The sequence below is a fragment of the Fistularia commersonii genome, chromosome 5, assembly GCF_037954325.1.
Source record: "Fistularia commersonii isolate RoL2024-O1a breed Wild chromosome 5, RoL_Fcom_v1.0, whole genome shotgun sequence".
Lineage (NCBI taxonomy): Eukaryota > Metazoa > Chordata > Actinopteri > Syngnathiformes > Fistulariidae > Fistularia > Fistularia commersonii.
Genome location: NC_141288.1, coordinates 12,011,087 through 12,028,679, shown reverse-complemented (window position 1 = coordinate 12,028,679; position 17,593 = coordinate 12,011,087). Strand labels below are relative to the sequence as shown.

At 39.7% G+C, this 17,593-nt stretch overlaps 1 protein-coding gene across 1 annotated transcript in view; it reads left to right on the top strand.

The window, feature by feature from the left end:
- Positions 1–1,017: 1,017 nt before the first annotated feature.
- Positions 1,018–17,593, top strand: part of LOC147234091 (chloride anion exchanger-like) — a 29,863-nt gene continuing 13,287 nt past the window's right edge. The window contains exon 1 of the mRNA XM_086146839.1: positions 1,018–1,140. The gene's annotated coding sequence lies outside the window, so the exon portion shown is untranslated. The remainder of the gene's footprint in view (positions 1,141–17,593) is intronic.

Genomic DNA, 17,593 nt, shown 5'->3' with positions numbered 1-17,593 from the left:
AGCACAAAGGTTTCCCGTGCGTCTCCGTAAATAAATAGGACGTAGTCAATTTTTCTTAGAAAATTCTACACTCTTTAACTACTTTTCTCTATTTTGATAACGACATTTTGGCGGAGGTAGAGAACAGGGTAGAAAAAACGTCATAACAAGCAGCAGGTGGTACATTGATAACGTCTGCTGATTGGTCCGTCTCAGTGATGCAGATTGTCGTCTACCATGACCAAAATAGTGCGCCCCCTAACGGAAAATTCTCGAATTGCATCCAATTTAAAAAAAATAAATCCTTGTCTTTTATTCCACTTTAAAATTATCTTGCGGCTCTGGTCGAACCCCTTTGTGGGCCGGTTCCGGCCCGCGGGCCGTATGTTTGACACCCCTGTATTAGAGGATCATTAGATAGGGAATTATTAGCATTTTTCAAAGAGAGACCTAATACAGAGTTGGATTTGCTAGGTTTTTCATACAGTGACACAAAATATTCCTGATTGATATTTGTATGTTAATCCCCTGCCCCATCCCTGACTCTTTTTATAGTAGTTTGACTCCCAGTTGGTTTCCTGGCTACGTAAGGGGTCGAACCAAAACACAAGGATGTTTCTTTCCTTTGCTACAGACACCGACTGCAAACTGCTATTATATATCAGTAGTTTATCAGTCCACACAATTTGTACCCATTCGGAGAACTATTCACGCAGGATGTACCTCAATACTGTCCTTCAGTGTCTCACAAGCCCATTGTCCTGGTGGGCTGCCAAAGCGGTGCGCAAACCTTAACCTGCATTCTGACACGCGATGATGTGAATCACCTCGCACCACCACATCTGATGCAGCCCAAGTCGAACACGTAAACAACGCCTCATGACGAGATCAAAAGGGGGTGTTTTTTTGGACGCACACAGAGCTACACACCCCTGACCTTCACTCCGGATGTCTAGGTGATTGACCAAACTAGTATGACACAGCATTTAATAAGTCACTCCTGAGATCATTAACAAAAAAAATTCTATTACTGCGAAACATCAGTGTAGACTAATATATTAGATGGCTATTTGACGGAGTGACACTTGGAATGACAGTAAAACACTGACATGAAGATAAAACTGACGATGGCTCTCAGATTGGAGGTGAAACATCTTCAAGGTAAGATAATCAAATCCAGTTACCAGGAAAATTAACCATGACCTGGATGACTGAAAATCTCCACAGACACTGAAATAACTATAATTTCAGAGATAGTTCACCTCAAAATCAAGAAGAAAAAAAAAGAATTTTGGAGCTGCTGAAAATAGATGTTGGCCTCTTATCAAACTGCCATATCTCCATTCAATCTGACCACCTGACTTATTTCTACATCATACTGTAGATACATTTGTCTTTCTATGGTCAATGAGGTGAAACTCTTTAAAAGCACTGCAGCGTCACCGTGATTAAGGCTACATGGTCAAAAATCTACATTTACAAATGCAGTAAGTGAAGCAAAATGAAGTAAGACTATATTTATAGATATAAACCTGAGCCCATTCCTCTCCTGATCATAGTAAATTATGGCTTTATTAGACAGTGGTTTTCTTGTTGAGCCGTTATTTGGAAAACCTCTTCATAACTTCTACTCAAATTATCCACAGTTTCATAGTTAGGCTGTAAAAAGTGTTTGATTCTTAACTCTTACTGACAGTGGAGAAAACCTGCTCAATGAATCTGATCATTTCCCAGAGCTGCCATGCCCTCTGGTGGCAGTGACGCTCTTGCTCACGCTGTTTCTGGCGGAGACTGATAGTTTACTGAGACATGAAACACACAGAAGAATTGGTGTATTTTGAAATGTGTAACCAATATGCTATCAGTTTAAAGAGAGGAAGAAATACCTTTATTGTCACATACAATCATAAACAGAGGACAAAATCTGACCACTGCATTTAACCCATCAAAGATGCACCATGAGCAGTTGGCAGCTCAGGAGCAGTGCAAGGGGAGCTGTTAGGGGTTCAGTATCTTGCTCAACAACACTTTGACACCCCTGCAGACCCCTACAACCCCTGACAGCTTCAAAATTTAGCAGTGAGCCACTCTGACGGGCAAATATTCCCTTGCTTTTTTTAACCAAAACTATCTGTTCATTGCTGCACATGGTGGATGTTGGTTAAAGTGACACCAAACAGAGTATTTGAATCGTATTAAGATGATGTATCTCAGATGTTTTTTGAATAATTTGGAAGAGTTCCCGTTAAAGTATCCCATCCCTTTTTGAATCAGCCAGTTCAATTAAGAATGGGATCCATTCATTCATTACCTGTACCACTTATCTTGCACTCAGGGTCACAGGGTGTTGGGAGTAGGGGAGCCTAGCTTTCCCCAGCTTTCATTGGGTGAGAGGCGGGATTCACCCAGGACCCGTTGCCAGTCGATCACATATAGAGAAATACAACTATTTATCCTCTCATTCAAACGTCAGATGATAGAATCATTCAGTCCCGCAGGCACACGTCTGGGCACTTTTAGGGTCTCTGGTGAACCTATTTCATTGGATTTTGTGAGGAAACCTGTGTAGACACAGGGAAAATATGTAAACTTCAAGCAGAAATCAATCCAGGGATGGTCCTGCTGTGAGGTCGAATGGAATCCACCTCTAAGCATTTAGTGTCCACCAAGTAACAGCAAAGAGGACTTTTTATCCTTGAATCATTAATTAAATAAATACGCTGATTGTAAGGGGAGGCTGAATTAATGATCAACCAATCAGAATCTAATTTGAATTCTACAAATGCTTATTACTGCTTTTTGGGCTGGAGTATAGCCAATAATATTGTTGTGAGTCACAAATGTTGGGGTTTATGTTGAAGCTTGTTTTCTGTGTGATTTTGGGGTTGCTGGGAATTTTGTGGGTGTGGTTTGGGGTGCAAAGAACAGTTAATTGTATTGCAGGCTTGTGTGGCGTTGCTGTGGCCAACAACAGCTATTGCTTATTAAACGGATGTTTTACCCTCAACCAGGTGTTTTCCTTGACTAAAACGCTACAATATTATCATGGAGATGTCTTGTTAGCTGTTATTCAGGGAACACCATTAGTTTAACTTTGTACTTTTAAAGATGGTGGATGTTTCTGCTTTTTTATGAAATGCAGACTCCTGTGGAACCTCAGCATATAAAAAAATTCAGTAAGACAATCCTCTCCCTCTTCTGTGAGGATTCTTTGGAATCTAAGAAAATGGGTCAGAGACTCTGCTCTTCCCTCCCAGCCTGCCGACTGAGCCCGAGCCAGTCCTTATCATGACCTTCATGGTATCATTTGTTTTTACTTCCTCTGTCAGCTGCTGGACAGATATGCGACGTGAGCCTTACATCACATGATCTGTGACGTCAGGGTATGTTTGGTGATGCTTGAGCCTCCCCTGGGATAGCATTGTTGACAATAGTAAAGCAACCCCTTTGTCGTGTTTAACTAATGATGCAATATTTAAGTACTTCTATAGCTGCTTGGTAAACAAGAAGAACTTATGTAACTATCAGTTTGTTCATTCTTCTGTAGTTCATGTGAAAAAATAACATACAGTGCAATGAGTGTCTCCCCACTATATTGTAAGGGTGTATATGTATATATATTTATACACATGTGTTTCTTTAATAATACAGTTGTTATTGTGAGTCATTTGCAGATCCACACACATTGGTTTTAGTGCTGTGGAAAGACTGAAAAAAGTAAATTATTCTTAGAGGGACAATAAGTATTCTTCATCTCTCTGGCAATTGTGCACAGAAGGTGTAACTGCTACTGTCGAGGAACTGACCAATTTTTGAATAAGGCCAATTACCATAGCGTGGGAGGTGTGTGAATGATTCGATTTTTTTTCAAATTTATATTGTTATAAGAATGTATTTGTGTTAGTGGGGTGAGTATCAGCTACTTGCCAATAAAGAACATGGCTGAACACTTTCTGTCTAAAGGAGTGTATTCAAGAATATGTGTTGAAAGTTTTTGCAATCTCATGTGTACCTACAGTCATGAGTTTTAAGAGAAAAAATTAAAACATGAGATAATAACATAAGATGCTAGCTGGAAGTTTTTCATGATTTCTTTCAGAAATCCATAAGTAACTGTCTGCACATTCTGTTCAGGAGAACCTTCCTTTGACAAAGGGGTTTGTCGCCAAGCACCATAACCACCTTGAGTTTAAGTCCAACCCCGATAGCAGAAGAGAAAGCAAACCCGGAGTCGCAGCCGCCATCTGCCCCACAGACAGAAACAGGCAGTGAAAAACTTGTGTGCTTTTTCTTACCAAGATTTGGGGTGATCAAAGACGTCATTTCCTCTAATATGATCAGAAAAACCCACGAAAACAAGTTTTCTTAAAACCCTTGTTAAATTTTTTTGACTACGAACTTGACACTGAGAACTGAAAACCTCATACACCTTGGTTCTCTAACTGACGTGAGGAAAATACCTCGCAGACAAGCCAATGTCAGAGGTCACTCTGTCGATTTTGACAACGGGAGTTAACAACTATGCCATTAGCACTAAAAAAGAGGTTTATCAGCAAGAACAGTGGAAGACAGGAAGGTAGCAGTGTTGCAGTAGAAATATCAAGCTTGAGATTGCTTAACAACCAAGATTACTGCTTCATTAAATAACCACATCCTCTGCCTCAAAGATGGCAGCAGTTCTTGTGTGAGAGCGCCACACACGCGTGCGTGCGCGCGCTCACAACCACAGACACACACACACATAGACTTTCAGAACACGTGATGTAAACCACACTTCACATATCTCTCCAGGAGACAAGAGAGTTTAAAGATAAATGATGGAGTGAAGGTTGTGATAAGGACCTGGCCGGGACACGACAGGCTGCCAGCAATGATCCAAGTGTCTCATTTAATTTACAGCGTTCTCAAAGTGTATAAACAGATGTGTGTTATAATGCAGGTGTTTAGAGAGTCGATAAAGCAAGTGACGGGCACTGACAGCAGAGTGAGACGTGCCAAGGTTAACGCCTGATATGCACATTTTTGAATGGGTGACTTTTTTTGAGAGCTTGTCTTTTAGTTTGTGTTGAATTCATTCTTTTTTTTATATAACTGGGTGCTGTTGATTACTGCCAAGCACTTTGTAACATCGTCAAAACACTTTATGTAAATTAAGATAACCACATCAAGACGGTCCCTGGCTCAGTCCTAACGGGGACCATTTCTGTGTGGAGTTTGCATGTTCTCCCCTTTTTGGGGTGAGGGTTCTCCGGTTTCTTCCCACAGACCAAATACAATGCAGAAGATTCATTGGAGACACTAAATTGCCCAGACGTGCGAATAAGTCTTTATATGTGACCCTGTGATTGACTGGTGACCAGCCCAGGGTGAACCCTGCCTCTCGCCGAGTGAAAGCTTGGATAGGCCACCCGCAACCCAGAGTGCAAGATAACTGGTATAGATAATGAATGAATGAAAGTTTACTATATATCATTATTGGTGAAAAGCAGCAGAGAATGACATCATGCTTGTCTTTTCAAACATGAAAAAAAAATGGCTATCAAGTTAAAATGGCGGGATCATTATACATTGTGCAATCGAAATACAGAACTAGAAAAGATCTCTAGGCTATCAATATTGTGGTGTCTCAGGCGGCCTCTGGGATGTGATTGGCCACGGGGTGAGGTATGCAAATAAGGCAAGGATTGTGGGATGTGGGATATGAACTAAGTGACTATTCTAAATGTACCAAATTGCTATGCATCAAAGCTTGTTTAGTTTTAAAGTACCAATGGTGTCCAATGTCAGTTACTTTCAAACATGTGGGTGAGGTAGATTACCACTTGAAAGGGTGTTGGCTGTTGTCCTAAGTTTGTTGACTGTCGAATACTCCTTCCGCGTCATATCTAAAAAAAACACAACCCTCAGGTATTCTGAATATCCGAATATTGTAGTGAGAAGAGCACTTCTTACCCATTCCAGACAAGTGGGTGGCAATAATGCATCCAGAAGGGGAACCTCCGACCTTTTAAAAAACGAAAATAAAAAGAATGGGGAGGAAAATGTAGAAGAGGAGGGAGAGAAGAGCAGCAGGACAGGGTCAGTAGTTCATGTAGGTATGACGTTGTTTTTATCGTGAACTAATTAGTAAAATTACCTAAGGGCGGAAGGTGGAAGTCGGTAGCATAAAAGCGGAAGTGCGGCACGTGACGTCACCCGCACTTCCGGTCAGCTTTTTATGGCGTCACAGCTATGCTCCATCAGCGCCTGTCACACACACACACACACACACACACACACACACTGGTCTGGAAACGATATTACAGCCTGTATGACAGTGAACAGTTTGATCAAATATGAGTAAACCTCTGTTTTTACATGCAGACCCATCTGCAAAAAGACTGATCCATTGTTTTATATCCGTTTTTAATTTTACTTTATTTAAATCCAGTTCCTATAGCCTATCTGTCCTATGTATTTTGTCATGGTCAAAATAGGGGTTCAATTATAAATTGATAATTGGGGCATTGTACTTAACCCATGTTTAGATATCCATTAAAAGGTTGAGGAGACACAGAGAGGTACAATAGTATTTGCTGCACATTTGTTGAAAATTCTCAAGAGTTTTTAATTTTCAAGACAGAATTGCAGATTTTACCCCCACTGATTTGACCCGAGGAGGTTCTTTAAAAATAGGCTTTTCATCCATAAATTGACCATTAGCACATTGGGGTTATTTTCAGATTGCTTTGCTTGAAAACATTGTATAAAAACATCATTAATAAAGAGAAAACATTGAAAACCTTGTATAAAAATGCCATTTATAAAGAGATATGCGACTACTTGACCAAGACACCAGTTGACATGCAATTCCTTCCTGACAAAATATCAACACGCCCAACCCACACAGAAAAATACTCCAGGGGGAAAGGTACATGACAAATTCAAAATAAAAGATATAAATAGGACAAACTGACAACTTTGTTTTTCTTCAAAGGAAACCAAATATTTTAAACAGACATTTTAAAAGGAGTCATTTCCTTAGTTGTTCCTCACTATCGTAATTAGGGCTTGTAAGTGTATATTTAGCGTCTAATAAAATCCAAGCAATTCAGGGAGCCATCATCACCCAGTTCAACAACCCTTGTCAGTAAAAGCAGAAGCCACTGAAGTTAAGTGGACCAAATATTTCTGACAAGCTCGAAGGGCCAAGCTGATCACGTGGAGGGGTTTTTACAAAGGCAGAGCAAGGAACTGGGGCAAGCAGCTTAGGCCAAGAGGAAAAAAATGCCCAATTGCATAGCTTGTTTTGTGGTGGCAAGGACATACAGGAGACAACTACAGATAAATGTTTATTAAAATGATAAAAAATTGACTAAAACTTATGAAACTGGGATAGGAACATAATATTTCTGTTTGTTATGATCTGGACTTTGTATGCAAATAAGCTTCCGATTATGTTTTGATAAAGTAGATAGGTTACAGTCATAACCTCCGGGCATAGGAGGGTACCTACGATTTTTTTCTGGTGAAATTGTCATATGATTTAAATTTGTAACTGTTGTGTTGCCCCATGAAAACAGCATTTCTTTCCCTGCATATTCGTCATGGATATATGAAATGTTGAAAATCTGATTGAAAATAAGCATATAACCTAAAGATGTACAGCTCGTAAAAGTGGATCAAATCCAAAAGCACTGTCAACAGCAAAGTAAGAATTTCATTGTACAGGGAAGTACGTTTCCACACTCTACATATGACAATAAACACTTTGAATTTTGAAGAATGTGTTGGTCCAAAATGATCCGGTTTGGTTTCAGAATAAATTGTTGAAGCCAAACCGGATCCAAGTGCACATCTTCCTCTTCCTCTTCTCCTTTTGGCTTTCCCCTTCAGGGGTGGCCACAGCGAATCAACCTTCTCCATCTAACCCTATTCTCTGTATCCTCCTCTCTCACACCAACTACCTTCATATCTTCTCTCACAACGTCCATAAATGTTCTCTTTGGTCTTCCTCGAAACCTCTTGCCTAGCAGCTCCAATTCAAGCATCTGTCTACCAATATATTTTCTATCCCTCCTCTGGATGTGACCGAAGCATCTCAGTCTGGCTTCTCTGACCTTCTCTCCAAAATATCTAACATGTGCTGTTGTAGACTCATTCCTGATCCTATCCATCCCGGTCACTCCCAAAGAGAACCTCGACATCTTCATCTCTGTGACCTCTAGCTCTGCCTCCTGTCTTTTGGTCATTGTAACTGTTTCTAGTCCATACAGCATCACTGGTCACACCACTGTCTTGTACAACTTTCCTTTCATTCTGGCTGATAGTCTTCCATCACATAGTACTCCTGACACTTTTCTCCACCAATTCTAACCTGCTTGAACCCATCTCTTCACCTCTTTACCACACTCTCAATAAAATGCAGCTCGGGTTCAGATCTGGGGGGCTGTTCCTCCCAGTCACCCCCTTTCAAGTCGCACGGTCGTTGTCAACATGGGCGTTGAAGTCTCCCAGCAGTACGAGGGAGCTGAGTCGGGGGCAATCAATATACCCACACCTTCCCAGTGCCTCTCACTGGGTGCAACTCCAGAGTAAAAAAAGAGTCCAGCCCCTCTCATAAGGCCTGGTTCTGGACCGCACGTTGTGCGTCTAGGTAAGTCCAACTATGTTTTGTCAGAATCTCTCAGCCTCGTGCACCAGCATGGGCTCATTCCTGCCAGAAAGGTGACATTCCATGTCCCTAGAGCCAGCTTCTGCAGGCGAGGGTTTGACTGCCAAGATCCCCAGCTCCAGCCACCACCCATCTCACACTGCACCCGACCCCCTTGGCCCCCTTGGGGAAGAGGGACCCATGTCATCCCTTCAGGCTATGGGTGCAGACCCAGCCACCAGGTGCTTGCCATTGAGCCCCACCCCTGGTTCCCAATGACCTGCGTCTGGGCAAGGGTCCAACTGGGTCCAATTATGTTACTCTTCATGAGGATCTTCTGAGCTTCACTTTTTCTGGTCCCTCAACTGGGACTTGTTTGTCTTGAGTGACCATTCAAGGGGCATAAAGACCTTGACAAAATAGCTCCTAGGATCACTGAGACACACAAACCCCTCCTCCACGATAAGGTGGCAGGTCAAGGAGGAGACTAAATGTTGTATTCCTTCTTAATGGCAATGCTCTCCAGATCAACAGCACACACGTCTCTGGGCCATAATGCAGTTCTGAATGATATTCTGTCGATATTCTGCATTATGTCCTGTTCATTTTGTCATGTTGGGTGCAGTGAATGGGAGTTCAGGTCAAGTTAAGAAGTGTTTGACCTTAAAAAAGAGCCCTGTAGTTGTGGAGCATCATCTAGTGGTACCCTTGTGGTATTACAGAGGAAAAGTGAAACCTGTCTTCGAAATCTTCAAACCCTGTCATCTTGACCTGGGTGACTGGTAACCTTTGCAGAATTTTACAAATGTAAATATCTTGTACCATAAGTTCTTTATTTATCCTATCATACTTATAGCATTCTTGTTAATTTGTATCCCTGCGGGCTTTAGTGAACAATACTGGGGGCCAGATGTGGTATGCAGCTAGTAATTTGCCCACTTCTGCTCTGCAGATATTTCAAACTGAAATCCTCATCTTGTTTTTTTCTGACCAAATGCAGACTTAAACTTTGCACCCCAAGTTTGCTTTCATTCCCGGTCAAAAAACACTGAAGGTCTCAGGGTTGGCATTGTTCCACTGATGTTAAAATTTTGTTTACTCTCCTCAGATGGGATTTGCTCGGTCAGGGTGCCTCACACTGCTGCATACCCACAAGTTGAAAAACAATATCATTATCGTAAACAACTTTCTCTTCCACAGTCCAATCAAATTTCTGTTTGACTGCACTCCAGTTAGTATGTGTATTGGATAGTTTCCAATTATGTTGGCAAATACTGAAGAAGAAGATTACAGTCTTTCAAGACTTATGCTGGGCTCCCACCCGAAGATTTTAACGGTTGCAGACTAAAAACTGAAGGTCTGAAGGGAATTTTAGGAGTTTTACTTGAGTCATAGCGTCCTAGCATCAGCTCGGTCATGAAATGTAAGGTGGTAATCTGAGCTGAGTCTTGGGCCTATGATAATATCAAATATGTTTCATACAATTTTGCGTTTTTCAGTCTTTATGGTGATGTAACACAATAAACAACCAATAGATGAGCTCTGGCAAAACCAGAAAAAGGAAGCAGACAAACAATCACCAGAGCGGTATTGGCAGCAGAGGCAGTATTTCATGATGGTATGGATGATCTGTTACGGTGAAGGACATCCGATTAGTATCAGCCCTCCAGAAAGTTGTATGTTTTATATATATGTTGTCTATTTGTACAGTTTTATATTTGTATTGTCTTCCCACTACAGATGGAAATTAGATATGAGCTACAATCTGGTTCAAACATGTCTTCTTCTGTGCTTAATGTAATTGTGCACTGTCCTGATAAACTTTTTAAACTAAACTAAACTAAAAAGAGGAGTGGATGGTGAAGCTGTGGGCAGAACAACCCAGTTTGTACGATGTCAACCCTCAAACATATCACAACCGAGTGGAGAAGGAAAAGTGATGGATTGAAGTAGCAGAGGCTCTGCAAATAACCAGTGAAAACACTACATGGCCAGAAAAAAAAAGGTGATAGAATCTAGTTGTAGCTTTTCACGAGTCTTTCCAAATATTTTCAAACGCTTAAGATGTAAGATCCATCTTTTGTAAAATCTCAGTATCACTAGGCTGCAACTTAAAACTATAAAAACAAATGTTTAGACGTGAGCGAGTGTGAGATGATAGTTTTACACAAGTCTTATCCAATTCTTTTCAAAGTCTTTAGATGTATGGTTGGCAGAATGGTGGAGTGGGGGTTCTCCATCTGTGAATGGAGATGGGGGTTCTCTTGGAATGAAAATGGCCTAAAGTACAAAAAGCCTTTGAAAAATGATGATGAGTTCAATAAAAAGGAGAATTTACACGCATTCAAGTAAATAATTCAATTTTTATTATGAATGCTGTAATTTCATTGACACTATCACTATGTTGAAGCATTTAATGGGAAGACTAATTTACTTGTTGTTTTTTGTTTCTTTATTGATTCTTTTTGATCATTCAGAATTCTTTGCCACAGCTCAGCCATCAGCTAGACTGCGTGAGTGATCGAAATTGCCAGAGGATGGACATTCTTTTCTTTTGAAGTGTTTTTTATTTAGATCTTCTTTAACATTAAGTTTTAGCGGCTGGAATGTAAATTTTCTCAGGCTCTTGACATGCGTGTCACCAAATTCCAGTCGATAAGGAACATATTGAAACATCCTAGAATCCTCTCTCTTCCATTTCACACATTTCAAGTAATAAAAGAAGTAACACTAATATAGCTGTAAAACTCTTATCACAGTGGAAATATGCGGTCACAACAGAGAGATAAGAACAGAGATAGATAAAGATACAGTCCAAAGCATTAAACTGCCAATCAAAATCAAATGGAAAGAGGTTCAATAAAATACTATCAACGATTGATAAACTCCAATAGGTGAAATGAGAAGCAAATATGCTAGCTGAAAAAAATGCTCTTTGAAAGGATATGCTTTTCAATTAACTTAAAACCACCATAGGAGTACATAGCTCACATCAGTGAGTGCCCCATCCATGTGGGCAGAGTGACTTGAACAACACGATCATGGGTTTGAAATGCAAGATGCATGAAGGAATTCTCTAGCTGGCTGTGTGAGAGGGATGGGGTGGTGCACTCGTGCACTCGAGGTGTCTCGCAAAATTTTTTTTAAAGGTCATAGTCAGGATTTTCACCAGAATAACAAATGAATGGGGTTCCAGTAAGAGAATGATAAAACTGAAATGAACTGGAAAAAGTACTTTAAAAGGCAGGATTTTTTTTGCATCATTTGAAGAATATTCATAGAAATGACAAAATACAGATATGTGCCACTGCCAGAAAGTTGCAATAAAACATCTGTTGTTATAATATTAAAAAGACATGTCAAGTGGGTTGCATTTTGATCAATAATTGTCCTGTTAGAATAGAATTAATTCCCTTGCATTTTTACCATGGGTGGCAAGAGTGTGTTACAAACCTCTGCAGTGAAGGCAGTCAGGGTCAAGCAATGCACAGAGTCATTTGTGTAGTTGCTCCAAGACCAGTGATACATAGGATTGCAATACCTTGTCGTGAGAGATTGTAATATTACAAAAATACCTACCCACATGACCCCTGTCCACCATGCAGAAACAGAAATAGATCGGACTGGATAAAAAGATAAATAATTGACAGAATTGTAAACGTCTACTTACATTTCAATAAATACACACACATATGCCAACTTGCTGTATTAACAGTGTGTTGTTAGTGAGGAAATGTCTCATAAACATGAGCTGTGATCCAATCTTCCCTTCCTATGGAACACCAGGATTATTAAATGTTTTTGAGCCATTGACTTTATGCTTCAGACCAGTTCTGACTTGGAATTTCCCTTAACTAACCTCTTTTTCAATTATACACATCCAAAGGCATATAGAAAGTTGCAGGGCTCTCTTTTTTTGTTTGTTTGTGGTTTTTTTTTTTGTTTTTTTTTTTTTTCAAATGTTGGAATATGGTGAAAGTTGGAAAAAGCCTCTGAAGTGCCAGGCGGAATCCATAAATGATACTCCAGTTTCCTATTTTGCAACTTGCACCAGGTTAGACACAGAGCCCTTTTCAATCCAATTCAATTAAGTTTTGCGTGGGATCATGGTTTGAAATATAGTTTTGGCCCTTGGAGTTGTGGCAATAAACCGGTGGGATGTGTTAATCATCATATATTACAGAAAATATATTAAACGAATGATTCATGAAATGAGGTTAGATTTTAGTCAATCGAAGTTAATGGTCCTTATTTCCTGCCCTGTTATATACGCAGTAGATCATGGTTAAAATATTTATCCTCTATAAAAATGTTCTTATTTTAAAAGTGTGGCTGTTTTTGAACCACTCCCGCACACCCCACCAGTCAGACTGTTAAACTAGCCAGATTTCCATAGTCTTAATGTGGTAACCTCTGTGCCGTTCCAAACTTTCCAGGAAACAATCATGATCCAAACAAAAACATGTTGGAGAACACAGGGCATGTATAAAGATATCCGTTTACATTTTACACATATTTCCATTTCTCTTTTCTTCAACACAGGAACAGTTTTCCTTGGATACGCAACCTCTTTAAACTAAACACTGTGTCTAAACATGAGAACATGTTACTTCATCCGGCAGAGCAGCAACATCCTCTATTCTGATCAAATACTCACAGTTCCACCTTGCAACATAACCTGTTTTTGATAATTTCACAACACATTTGCAGAAAAAGAAGCTGCCATGTGACTTTTACAATATTTCATCATCTCTACGATGTGCACATAGTTTCTAAAAATGTTCACAACTTCACCCTACTCTCACATACATTCTTCAAGTGGTCACTAAATCCTTTTTTGGGCAGTTTTAGGGTGTTTTCCAACCTCTTGGTGGGTTTGTTTTCGTTCAAGTTGGCCACACAGGAGCCGTGTCATCTCCTTGGTTTGGCAGAGGAGAATGTTATTCCAGGATAACACCCTCCAAAATGGAGCATAATAATCAACCACTTTTCTTATTGCTCTTATACCCACATAATATAAAAAAAAATCACATTATGTGAGGGAACACATTGTGAGATACAAAACATGCTGCTTCCAGTGGAGCTCTTTTAGTACCGTCATTTTACCTGGGTATAAGTGAGTAACATGTGACAGAGTTTTTATTATAGTTATATCATTATGTAACCCTAAGACCAAAAACATGACACAAAGTTCCAAACAGACAAGGAAACATGATGTCTAAAATACGACGGTGACAATAAAGGTGGCAGTAAAAGAATTAAATAAGATAGGACAGTACATCTGGCTTGACAATGTGATTGGCAACAAAACAAAAGAGATGGTTCATATCAAAGATTTTTGGGATTATCATAACCCAGATTTTCTCACACAGGTCACAGTAAAATATCAATTCACTTGATATTTTTGGATCCATTTTGACAGCCATTTGAAAAAGGGTTATCACACAGAATGAATTTCTTCACCAAATCAACCAACACCTTTTTTTACCATATAGACTCCAGTTAGAATGTGTAAAGAGCTACAGCAAGCTACTTTCATGGAAGGGTTCACATGTATCTATATGATGTAGGTTTTAGAAGGAAAGTTGTGATATAGGGCGGCACAGTGGTTGGTGCCACCACCCACAGCAAAAATGTCCCTGGTTAAAGCCTGAATAGAGGCCTCTCTGTGTGGAGTTAGCATGTTTTCCCCCATATTTGTGTGGGTTTCCACCGGCTTCTCCGGTTTCTTCCCTCAGTCCAAAAACATGCAGTTCATTCTTAGGAGACCCTAAATTGCCAAGAAATGTGAATGAGAGAGTGAATGGTTGTATGTCTCTATATGAGGCCTTGTGATCGCCTGGTGACCGGTCGAGGGTCACCTCCTCATCCAATAACCACTGGGATAGGCTCCAGCATCCCTGAGTGTTGATGAATTGATGAATGAATGAATTTATGAATGAATGAGTTGTATATTTATAAGATTTTATTTATAAGTGTCCAACATACAGGGCAAAAAGTTCAACACCAGTGTGCCAATGCTGTTCACTTTACATGAGGGGTAATTCTCATAATAACTCCAGAAGTAAGTTTTATCCACAACTGGAATATTTGCGTGTCCTTTGCATGAAATAACCCAAATGCCACTCAGTCCCAGATTTCTATTCTCTCCACCTTGACCATCTCTCCAAAGATAGATAATCTCATGACAGGAAACTCTGAAATAAAGTGTCATCACTCCAAAGCTGAACAATCCCTCATCCTCTACCTCCTCTGTCCTGCAAGTTCACATTGTACTGGTGGTGTTGGGTCACATTTTGAAAAAAGGAAAAACCTCAGTTATGTAGGACTGTCTCAGAAAATTAGAATATTGTGATAAAGTTCTTTATCTTCTGTAATGCAATTACAAAAACAAAAAAAGAAATCAACTGAAATATTGTGAGCCTTTTATTATTTTAATATTGCTGATTATGGCTTACATCTTAAGAAAACTCAAAAATCCTATCTCAAAATATTAGAATATCATGAAAAAGTAATTTTGTTGTTTTTAATTGCATTACAGAAGATAAAGAACTTTATCACAATATTCTAATTTTCTGAGACAGTCCTGTAAATGTCATAACAACAGTGGCTGACTTATTTTCACTATCATGTTGCTATCCCTTTGCTCTTGTTTGTAATAGAAGTGAGTTGTGTATGTAAGTTGTATATGTAAATTCTTGAGTTTTTTGATTATTACAAAACATCATGTCCACAATTTATTTCTAAATCATATCTCTTTTTTAATTTATTGTAACTGTTTTTATCTGTTGTGTTGGATATTTTTGTAGGTCCGATTTTCTTATAAGATGTTCAAGCCCTTGTGGCAGATGAAAAAAAAAGGACATTACAGAGCAAGAAAAACATTTATTTTCATGATTTAAGACATAGATTGGCCTCTGACAACATAAAATTCAATGTCTAATCTCACCCGTTGCTCTCAACAAGCTGTGTTACGTTTGTTGTGTACCAGAAACTACAACATCTAGTATCTATCCACACCAGCATGGACAAGTGGCGTCCACAGTTAACCAACTGTATTTGTGCTACGATATGACTGAAGCCATTTCAGTTCTAAATATTTACATCAAAACAAAATAAATGATTAAATTTGATAATTCTACAAAGCCCAATTTAGTGCAAGGTCTTGAATTGAATTGTGTGTTCTGTGTGTTCTGCTGTTAAACTCCAGCTGAAGCTCAAAAACCAATGACAGGAACCCAAAGTTGCTTAACTCAATGAATAATCATCCTCTTATTTGAACTGTGACTTTTCGACTAAATAACTGTATATTTAGATAAATCCTTCTCATCCAGTAACAGGGATTTCTTTGTACCTGAAGATCCTGTCTTCTCGTTCTATTGTTTTAACACATCTATAACACGGATCTAACTTAATCACTTACTTGCTGTATTGAGGTGAAAAAGAGATGTCGATTCCACATTTAGGGTCTGCAGATCGTCACAAAAAGGTGGAGTTCCTCCAGTTGAATATGAGGATGAGGGTGTGTGTCTTGTGTTGTCGGCCAGAATGTCCAGGCAGCCTGGCAGGGAGCTGGAAATACCCCCCGCATACCAGATGTGTGCCAGTTTCAGGGTGTTAGCATTGTTAGTGTTGGAATGAATGCAGGCCTGTCGATTCCTCCTTTGTTTACATGCTGTTTCTACAGTATCTCATTTGATGCCAACTGAATTAGAAAGGAAAAGGTCAGGACAATTAAATCATGTTGCAGAGATCATTGTAAACAACCCATATTATTCACCGATGTTGCACGGGGTTAGAGCGGTTGCCTTTGGAACTGAACGTTTTTATTTTGATTTGCAGCTCCTCCTAGCCTGCCGAAGTGTTGTAGAGCAAGACACTGAATCTAACTTCCTCAAGCGCTGTTCAGTAGCCTCCTTTTGCTCATGGTCCATCCACAATAGGTTAATACAGTGGTCAAATTTTGTTGATGTTGTGCTCTGTGTATAAGTGAATGGGACAACAAAAGGTCTTTCGTTCTTATGCTACCTGCCACATGTGTTTCACAAGTTAAAAATAAGGCACAGTTCCTCATCACCTCATATCCTGCAAAACAAAAGTACTGTGCATCCTTTTTTTCTATAAATGTTTTTGCCTGTCATAGCCGGGCAGATCTGGATATCAGACACCAGACCTGCTCTGGTGGAAAAAGCAGCTTGCACTCCAGAGGCTACTAATGTCAGGACAACCCAAGAATAATAAAAAAAACAAGATAAGAAAAAATACAAGATAATACTTTGTAGACTGATTGTGTTTGATCATCTGGATTTGACTGGGTTGTATTATGTCAGAAAACCCTCAAAAGGATACCTCAAAACACACACACACACACACACACACACACACACACACACACACACACACACACACACACATAAATACCTGTAGTCACCTTTCATCCAACCAAGTAAATTTTTTCAGTCCAGAAAAAAAAGCAACTGTGCGGAAAAAGGGTTGACCTTGGGCAAATTGGCAGGAGATCATTGTACTCTAATTTATCAGATATCAATCTTTACACCATGTTTATCACTGAACATTGAGTGATAAAACGAAGCAGAGCAGATCAACGGTTTATGTAGCGTGATTTGAAGAGTATGATAAGCTCATGGAAAACACAGCGCCGTATAAACACACATTGCAAAGGTTTTCATTCAACAGTGTTGGCCGTGTAACATCACCTGAGGGAACAACTTTCATTTTACAGGCACACACACACACACACACACACACACACACACACACACACACACACACACACACATAAACAGGTGCACAAGCAAACATTTTCCATTAACCTGGGCTGAATTTGATCTTTGATAAACAGCAGAGGTGAGTTTGTACCTCCAATTAATTCTTAGCTGACACCTCCATGAGCTCATTCACACACTCTCTCATCATGTTTGCGTTTCACACACAAGGGCTGGTGTTCTGATCTTTATCTCT